Source organism: Elephantulus edwardii, unplaced genomic scaffold (assembly GCF_000299155.1).
Source record: "Elephantulus edwardii isolate Elephantulus edwardi_28Jun2011 unplaced genomic scaffold, EleEdw1.0 scaffold00307, whole genome shotgun sequence".
Lineage (NCBI taxonomy): Eukaryota > Metazoa > Chordata > Mammalia > Macroscelidea > Macroscelididae > Elephantulus > Elephantulus edwardii.
Window position 1 is genome coordinate 1,211,927 of NW_006400057.1, and position 9,107 is coordinate 1,221,033.

General features: G+C 40.6%; 1 pseudogene; it reads left to right on the forward strand.

Moving 5' to 3' along the window:
- The first annotated feature begins 1,486 nt into the window (after positions 1 to 1,486).
- Positions 1,487 to 2,235, forward strand: LOC102859952 (annotated as a pseudogene).
- The last annotated feature ends 6,872 nt before the right edge of the window (positions 2,236 to 9,107 follow it).

Sequence of the window (9,107 nt, forward strand, 5' to 3'; positions counted from 1 at the left end):
AACCAGTTCATAGCTGATTCTCCAAGCAGGTTTTCAGAGGTTATAAATCACACAGGAGGAGATTGTCACTCTTTGTACTGCAGAGTTGCTGGTGGATTTGAAATGTCAGAGAGGTACCAACTTTGGGTTAGAAGAGAAGGGCAACTTCCTATCAACTATGGCACCAGTGCTCCCTGAGGAGAGATGCAGATCAGATCCACAGTGAGATGTGGCCTCACCTCTGCTGGACTGACAAAGATAAAAAATGAAAATACCAAATGTTAGCAAAGAGATCAAAACCCTACTGTTGGTTGGGATGGAAAATGGGATGGGAAATGGAAAATTGGGGAAGACAGAATGATAATTCTTTAAAAAGTTAGAAACAGAACCACAGTGTTACCCATCATTTCCACTTCTAGGTATGCATCCTAAGTCCCCAAAGTAGTGTTGGGGACAGATTTATGTATTCTATCACTGGGCCAATTGGCAGCACTATCATGGATGGAGAAGAGACTGAGGTTGTTAACAGTTACAGCTTGCTTGACTCCATAACCAACACTCTTGGCATCAGCAGTCAGGCAGTCAAAAGGCAGATTGCATTAGGGAAATCTACTGTCAGGACCTTTCCAAGATACTGAGAAGCAATAGTGTCAGTCTAGAGACTAAGGTGTGCCTGATCCAGTCCATGGTCTTTGCAATTACTTCCTATGCACCAAGGAGCTGGACAATGACTAAGGATGACAGAAGAAGAATTGTTGCCTTTGAGTTGTGGTGCTGGAAAAGAGTCCTGAATATACCATTAATCGCAAAGAAAACAAATCAGTCTGTTTTGGAGAGGGTGAAACCAAGTTTCTTTTCAAAAGCAAGGATTTTGAAGCTCCATATCACATACTTTGGGCATGTGGCCAGGAGGGACCAATCCTGGGAGAAGAACAGCATGCTAGGAATGTGGAGGGACAGTGCAGGAGAGGAAGACCCTGGATGAGATTGATAGATTCAGTAACGAGGGCAATGGGATTAGGTGTGTTGGACTCAATAAGACTACCTTAACACAGGGCAGGCTTCAGAGCTGTTGTCTCTATGAGTTGCAGGTGACTTGATGGCACATAACAACAACAACAACAACATTATCTATTGCAGTGTTATTCATAAAAGCAAAAAAAAAAAGATATAAAAACCAATCATATGTTTACCAAGGGATAAGCTTGATCCAATTTATGGGCTTTAACAATTATTTGCTATGCATCTGAAAGTTGGACAGTGACTATGGATGATAGAAGAATTGATGCCTACGAACTGTGGTGTTGGAGAGTACTAAATGGACTGTCCAAAGAACAAATAAATATGTCTTGGAGCAAGTGCAACCAGGGTGCTCTTTAGAGACAAGGATGATGAAACTTTTTCTCATATACTTTTGGCGTGTTGTTAGGAGTGGCCAGTCTTTTGAAAAAGACATCATGCTTAGAAAGGTGATAGAATCAGCCCTTTGCGCTCTCTGGGTACCACCATGGTGGCCGGCAAAAACAAGCACCTTACAAAAGGTGGCAAAAAAGAAGCCAAGAGGAAAGTTGTTGATCCAATTTATAAGAAAGATTGGTGTGATGTTAAGGTGCCAGCAATGTTCAATATAAGAAATAATGGGAAGACACTAGTCACCAGGGCTCAAGGAATCAAAATTGCATCTGATGGATTCAAGGATGGTGTTTTGGAAGTAATCCTTGCTAATTTGCAAAATTATGAGGTTGCATTTAGAAAATTTAAGCTAATTACTGAGGATGTTCAAGGCAAAAACTGCCTCACCGACTTCCATGGCATGAATCTTACTCGTGACAAAATGTGCTCTATGGTCAAAAAATGGCAGACCATGATTGAAGCTCATGTTGATGTCAATACTACTGACGGTTATTTGCTTCATCTGTTTTGTGTTCGGAAGACATCTTATACTCAGCACCAACAGGTCTGCCAAACCCGGAAGAAAATGATGGAAATCATGACCTCAGAGGTGCAAATGACTTGAAAGAGGAGGTCAATAAATTGATTCCAGACAGCAATAGGAAAGACATAGAAAAGGCTTGCCAGTCTATTTATCCTCTCCATGATGTATTTGTTAGAAAAGTAAAAATGCTGAAGAAGCCCAAGTTTGTATTGGGCAAACTCATGGAGCTTCATGGTGAAGCTCTGGAAAAGCTATTGGAGATGGGTGCTAAAATTGAAAGAGCTCATGGCTATGAGCCACCAGTTCAAGAATCTGTTTAAAATTCAGATTTTTAATAATGACAAATAAAAATTATTATTTGTGGGGGAAAAAAGAAAGGTGATAGACTCAGAGAAAGAGAGGAAGATACTCAACAGATGGACTGACCAAGTGATTATAACAATGGGCTAAGTATATTGGAGGTCATGAGGATGGTACAGATCTGCTGTTCATAGGGTTACTATGAGTCATAATCAACTTGACAGCATCTAACAACAACAGCATTGATTGCCAGGTAGCCATGAGTTGGAATTAGTAGGGTCAGCTTGTTCACAGTTTATGAACTTTGCATTTAACAGGGGGTAGGGGACCTATTGCTGTTGAGTAAGTTCCAAATCACATCAGCCCACACAGATAAATTACAACTGTCTATATGGTTTCAAATCTGAAATTCTGTAATCTTCAAAGAAGCAGATTGCTACAAAAGGGAAATATAACTGCCAGCTAAGGAAGCGGAGGTGGATGGAGCCTCACAGTTCAGCCAGCCACTCCCACTGGGCTCATTCACATAAAACACCTTGCAGTCTAGAGGGCAGAAAATGTCATGAAAATATCTTCTAACCGAACAAGAAGGCATGTAGCTTCAACTCAAGACCACCAGTAAAATGTTAAAATGGACTGCCCTTCCCCTTCAGCTTAACACCCCTATTCAGCATGAAGCAGCCAGAGAGTCTGTGCCCTTATTCCCAAATGGAAAACCCACAAATGAAAAAGGTATCACTGTTGGACTATGCCTACCATTACTCTGTCCCTGCGTCCCTGCTGGATCTTTCTCATTTCCTTTGCCCACTCCCTCTACTGACCAAATTGTGCAACTCTGGGATTTTATCACCACCCATTCTTACCCTTCTACTCCCACCCCTTTCTCCCTCAGATCCCCATAAATTTTTTTTTAACAATTAAAAAAAAATTCAAAGGGTTTTGATGTATGTTAAAGACTTAAATTGGTATCTTATGGTTGTAACTTAACACATTAACCATTTGATTTTGCTACTAGTAACAATAATTTAAATGATCCTAACACTTTTTAAAAATTATTATTAAATTTTATTAGTTTTAATGGACATTTACAGAGATTTTGGGTTCTCATTCATTTACGGTTGCACTGTTTTCTCTACCCTCCTCCCCAGTTCGTTCTTCTTCCCCCCCACCCCGAATGTCTGTTTTAATTGTCCAATTGCCACAGTGCTTGTCAAAGCCAGTTCTGATTAATCTCCTTTGTCAGTGTATCCTTTGCCATTCCCTATCATTCCTCCCTGAAAGAGACTTCACCCTGATTCATAAGGAAAGGGGGATGGCGTGTTCGCTTAGCTACTTCCTGCTGAAAAGGGACGCTGTGGCTTTCAGGGTGAAGATCTTCTCTCACTACTCTAAAGGGCCCCTTTGGCAGTAGGAAACACATAGACTATTATGGAGATTGATTTTGGAATTGATCCTAACACTCTTAACATCAGCAGTCAATTGCATTGGGAAAATCCACTGTCGGGGATCTCTCCAGAGTGCTGAAAAGCAATGATGTCAGTCTAGAGACTAAGGTATGCCTAATCCAGATCATGGTATTCTCAATTATTGCTATGCATCAGAGAGCTGAGCAATGACTAAAGATGACAGAAGAAGAATTGATGCCTTCGAATTGTGGTGCTGGCCATACCATGGAAAGTACCAAGAAAACAAGTAAGTCTGTCTTTGAGAGGATAAAACCAAGTCTCTCCTGCGAGGCTAGGATTTTTTTTTCTTTTTTGTGAGTGTGTTCTTAATTTTTTCTCAAATGATTTTTAAAATTTTCTACTTGTTTATTTTAAAAATTTGAATGCATCATTTTAAAGAGCAAATTCTTTCCATTTCCCTCACCCTGCCCCCATCAAATTGTACAACCCCATGATTAATCTCCCTCTTCCCCCTGCACATCCTCATCCCCTTCTTCAACCCCCTCCCACCTCTCTTGGGTCTTTATACTCATTCTACAATAATGGTTTTATACAACGTTTATCCCTGTGGGACTGAGTTTAGTTCACTCAACATAATGCTCTCCAGTTCCTCCCAAGTTAGGTAATAATTTACAAAAATCACTGCTCCTGTGTGCTGCATAGTATTCCATTGTGTGAATGTACCATAATTTCTTAATCCATTCGTTTGTGGTTAGACATTTGGGCTGTTTCCATGTTCTTGCAATGGTGAATAATGCTGCCATAAACATTAGTGCACAAATCTCAGCTAACAGGCTTCTTCCTTGGTCATTCAGGTACTTTGGAGGCTAGGATTTTGAAGCTCCGTCTCACATACTTTGGGCACGTAGCTAGGAGAAATTGGTCCTTGGAGAAGGACATCAAGCTTGGAAGGGTGGAGGGACAGTGCAGGAGAGGGAGACCCCGGATGAAATGGATTGATACAGTGATTGGAACGATGGGAATTGGTATGTCAAAATTGGTGAGACTGGTCAGGACAGGGCAGGATTCAGAGTTGCTGTACATAGGGTCTCTATGGGTCATAGGCAACTTGATAGCACATAACAACAACAACAACATCCCCCCCAGAAAAAAATGTGTGAAGCTTTCCCCTTACCAATCAACAACGAGTCATAGTGGGTGTTACCGACTATTTCAGTGTCTTAGTTATCTAGTCCTACTACAGCAAAAACACCATAAATGGATGACTTTAACAAATTTATCACAGTTTACGAGGCTAAAGTCTTGGTTCTAGAGGAAGGCTTTCTGGCCCCATTGGCTCTGGAGAAAGGTGCTGACTCTTCTGAGTTTCTGCTCTTAGGTAGTCTTCATGTGGCTTGGCATCTCTTTCCTCATGTTTTTGCTGCTCTTGCATGTTCGTTTAATCTCTTTTTTCAATTCTGTTTTTTTTTTTAAATGTGTGTACTGTCAAATCAGATCTGACTTGTACAGGAGGAGATTGTCCCTCCTTCTCCAGCAGAATTTATTTTTTTTAATCATTTACTCTCTTTTCTATCTCAAAATAAACTAATGACATGGCTGACTCTAATCCTGTCTCATTCCCTTCATACTGACAACCCATTCCTGGATTGATTATTAATAACTACAAGCATGGTGAGAGCTCTGGTGGCCTAGTGTGTAAGAAGTTGTACTGTGAACCCAATAGCAGACAGTTAGAATATACTAGTTTCTTATGAATCTGTTCATAGCAATGAATGAGTGATTGAACAGGCATAGAAGCAACTATTTACAGCAGAATGGCAGAATGTTGGTTTGCTGGAAGTCATGTTCTAACTCAAAGGTTGTGTCTCTCTGGTGGTTCAAATCCACCAGCAGTTCTGGAGGAGAAGCATGGGCAATCTCCTTTTCTGTGACTTACAGCCTCTGAAAACCTGTTGTAGGTGACCCAACTATGAGTGCTGGCTTGACTGCAATGAATTTGAGGTGATTTTCCTCTGCCCCCAAATTGGGGGTTAGGGGAGGGAGTACAGTTCTATACATAATAGCTTTGTATTGTTGTGTATCATCGAGTCAGAACTGACTCATAGCTGACCCTCCAGCCAGATTACAGAGGTACAAAATTGCACAGGAGGAGATTGCCCATATTTTTCCTGTGGAGCAATTGGTGGATTTGAATAGTATATGCAGTTGGCAGCACAATTCTTTGCTATTAAGCCACTGGAGTTCCTTTAACAGCTAGGAAGACTTATTCTTAGGAGTTTCTGAATTTTCCTGGTGCTGGTCCAGGAGGCACACTTCTGTATTGAGGCCTATTGAGAAAGCCATAAACACACACCACCTCACCTATCACCTCTCCCCTGGGTAACTTGATGGCAGATCTTGATGACACTTGGTGACAGTAGGGGTACTGCTTCCCCTCTGACTTTCACATTCCTGCCTGGTTCAGCCTGGAGCTGTGGTCAGTGAAGCAAAACTGGTGAGACCATCTCTCTTCACTGGCCTCAAGGGGATGTTCTTAGGATTGAGGAAAGTTGCTTTAGGATGAAAGGTACAATATTTTAAACATATTCCAACTTGTAAGTACAATTACATAAGCAATGGCACTGTGGCAGATTCCAAAATAGAATTTTAAAATGTCAATAAAAGTTTGCTGTAACTCATTTAGAAACCTGACGTTTTCTTTGGGAATGAGCTTGGTTTCAGGCCAGTGGCAGTGTTCTCTCAGGGGCTCACATGCATTCGTTTGGCCATGTTTGCAATAAAGCTGAAAAAATCTTTCCATCTGGTCCTACCTTTTACCTGTTTCATAAATGTCCCTTGACCATGCTTACCATGGAGTTATGCCTCCTTTTAGGATCATATTTTCATAATATTTGGGGAACAAACATTCTGATTGCTGTGTGAGCCATTTCTAGCACCCTGTCTTAACTGATTACATAAGAATCTTTCTGAGTTTTGGTTTTTTCCTCCTTTTTTTGAGTTTACATTTTCTTTGAAGGATTTTTTTTTCTTTTCTCCTCTTGGCTTTGTTTTGTTTTATTTGAAAGCAAATACAGTGAAAATATAACAAGAAAAAGATACTGAAATATACATGAGAAACCATGCTCAGACAATAATTTCTGGACACGTGGTTCCATAACATTGATGACATTCATTTGGAACATAATCCACTCCCAATTTTTGATCCTTGATAAAATCCTATGCAGTGAATTATGAGGCTAACCCCAGGGCTGTGCCTTTCTGGAAGTTCAAGTCCATCAGTTTTCAATAGGAACTATTTACACGCTGGCAAATCTGGTAGAGGGCCAGCTGTGAGTTGGTTCTAACTTGAAGTCAATGAAATTGAGTGAGAGAATCTGTCTACAGCAACAGAAATAAAATGTGATCTACAAATGTAAATATTATAAAATTTTACAATTTTGGTGTTGTGTTGTGTACCAGAGAGTCAGAACTGACCCATAACTGGCGCTCTGGTGGGTTTTCAGAGGCAATTAATCACATGGGAGAAGATTGTTCATCCTTTCTTCCACAGAGTAGCTGGTGGCCTTGAACTATGTGCCTTTGGGATTTCAGTGCAGCTTCTTGCCACTAGGCACATTTGGTAGCCACATTTAAAAGAAAAAGAGGTGAAATTTATTTTGATAAACGAATCATAAGATATTTTATATTCTTTTTCCACACTAAGTTTTTGAAATCCACTGTGTACTTTAACACTTAACTCAATTTATTGCTTTTGAACCAGAACTGACTAATTGCTGACCCTCCAGAAGGCTTTTAGAGGCTATAAAGCAGACAGTTTCGTTGACCGTGAAAAGGCTTTTGACTGCGTGGATCATAACAAACTATGACTAACACTGAGAAAAATAGGAATTGCAGAACACTTAATTATGCTTATATGTGTTCTATACCTAGACCAAGAAGCTCTTATCTGAACAGAGCAAGGGAACACGGCACGGTTTAAAATTAATAAAGATGTGCACCAGGGCTGTATCCTTTCTTCATACTTCAGTTTGTATGCTGAGCAAATAATTTGAGAAGTTGGACATCATGAAGAAAAATGTGACATCAGTATAGGAGGAAGGCTTACCAATCACCTGTGTTATTGTGTATGCAGATGACACAACCTTGCTTGCTGAAAGTGAGGAAGACCTGAAGGGCTTGCTGCAGAAGATCAAGGACTCCAGTCTTCACTATGAATTACATCTCAACATAAAGAAAACAAAAATCTTTACCACAGGACTAACAGGCAACATCATAATGATGGAAAAAAAGATTAAAATTGTTAATTATTCAATCTTAGAAAAAGTCATCACTGTTGGAAATAGCAGGCAGGAGATCGGGAGACATGTTTTTGTTGTTGTTGTATGCCGTCAAGTCACCTGGCCTGCCAGTGGGTTTTCAGAGGCAGTTAATTGCACAGGAGGAGATTGTTCATCTTTCTGCCTCTGAGCAGCAGGTGAATTCGAACTGCATGCCTTTGAGATTGCTGCATGGTTTCTTACCACTAGGCCCCCAGAGCTCCTTACAGCATAGGGGAAAGTCTGCCCACAGGGATCCCCTACAATATCCTGAAGAGCAATGATGTCAGTTTAAAGACTAACGTGTGCCTAATTCAAGCCACAGTCTTTCCAATCTCCTGCTATGCATCTGAGAGTTAGCTGGAATAAGGAGGAGAAGAGAAGAATCAATGCATTTGACTTATAATGTTAGAGAAGAGTGGACTTGCAAAAGAACACACAGATATGTCTTGGAAAAAGTGAAACCAGAATGTTTCTTGCAGGCAAAGATAATGACTCTTTGTCTCACATATCTTGTACATATTGTTAGGAGAGGCTATTCCTTGGAGAGAGACCTCGTGTTTGGAAGGGCAAAGAATCAGCAAAGGAAAGGAAGACCCTCAATGGGATGAATTGATACAGTGTATCAAATATGTCAAGGATCAAAAAGATGGTACAGGAGAGGAGAGAGTTCAGATCATAGGGTCACAGATGAGTTTGGCACTTAACAACAGCAATAATCCACACAGGAGGAGATTGCCATGTTTGTCTCATGGGGCCATCAGAGAAACACCACCTTTGGGTTAATAGTGCAACAGCCTATGGACTACACTACCAGGGCTCCCTCTTACACTTACAGCACATCCCAGTTCAGACCTGACTCATTTTCAGTAGCTCAGTATCCCATTTAGTCGGGGGCTATAGCATAAGTCCCCACCACACTGAGCATAGTGTCTGGATTTTAACTAAAAACCCCCTCACATAGATCCCACCAAGTTGACTTTGACTCACAGCATGTAAATATTAAGGAAGAAAATGGTCTTATCTTTCTCTCAAGGTGAATTTGAACCACTGACTTTGTTTGCTTACAAAGTTCATTTACACTGTGTTTCACATGATTCTTCATTCACACTGTGTTTCACACAACTGTTCCCATTCATTATGTTTGTGGGGGTTTTTTGTTTGTGCAAC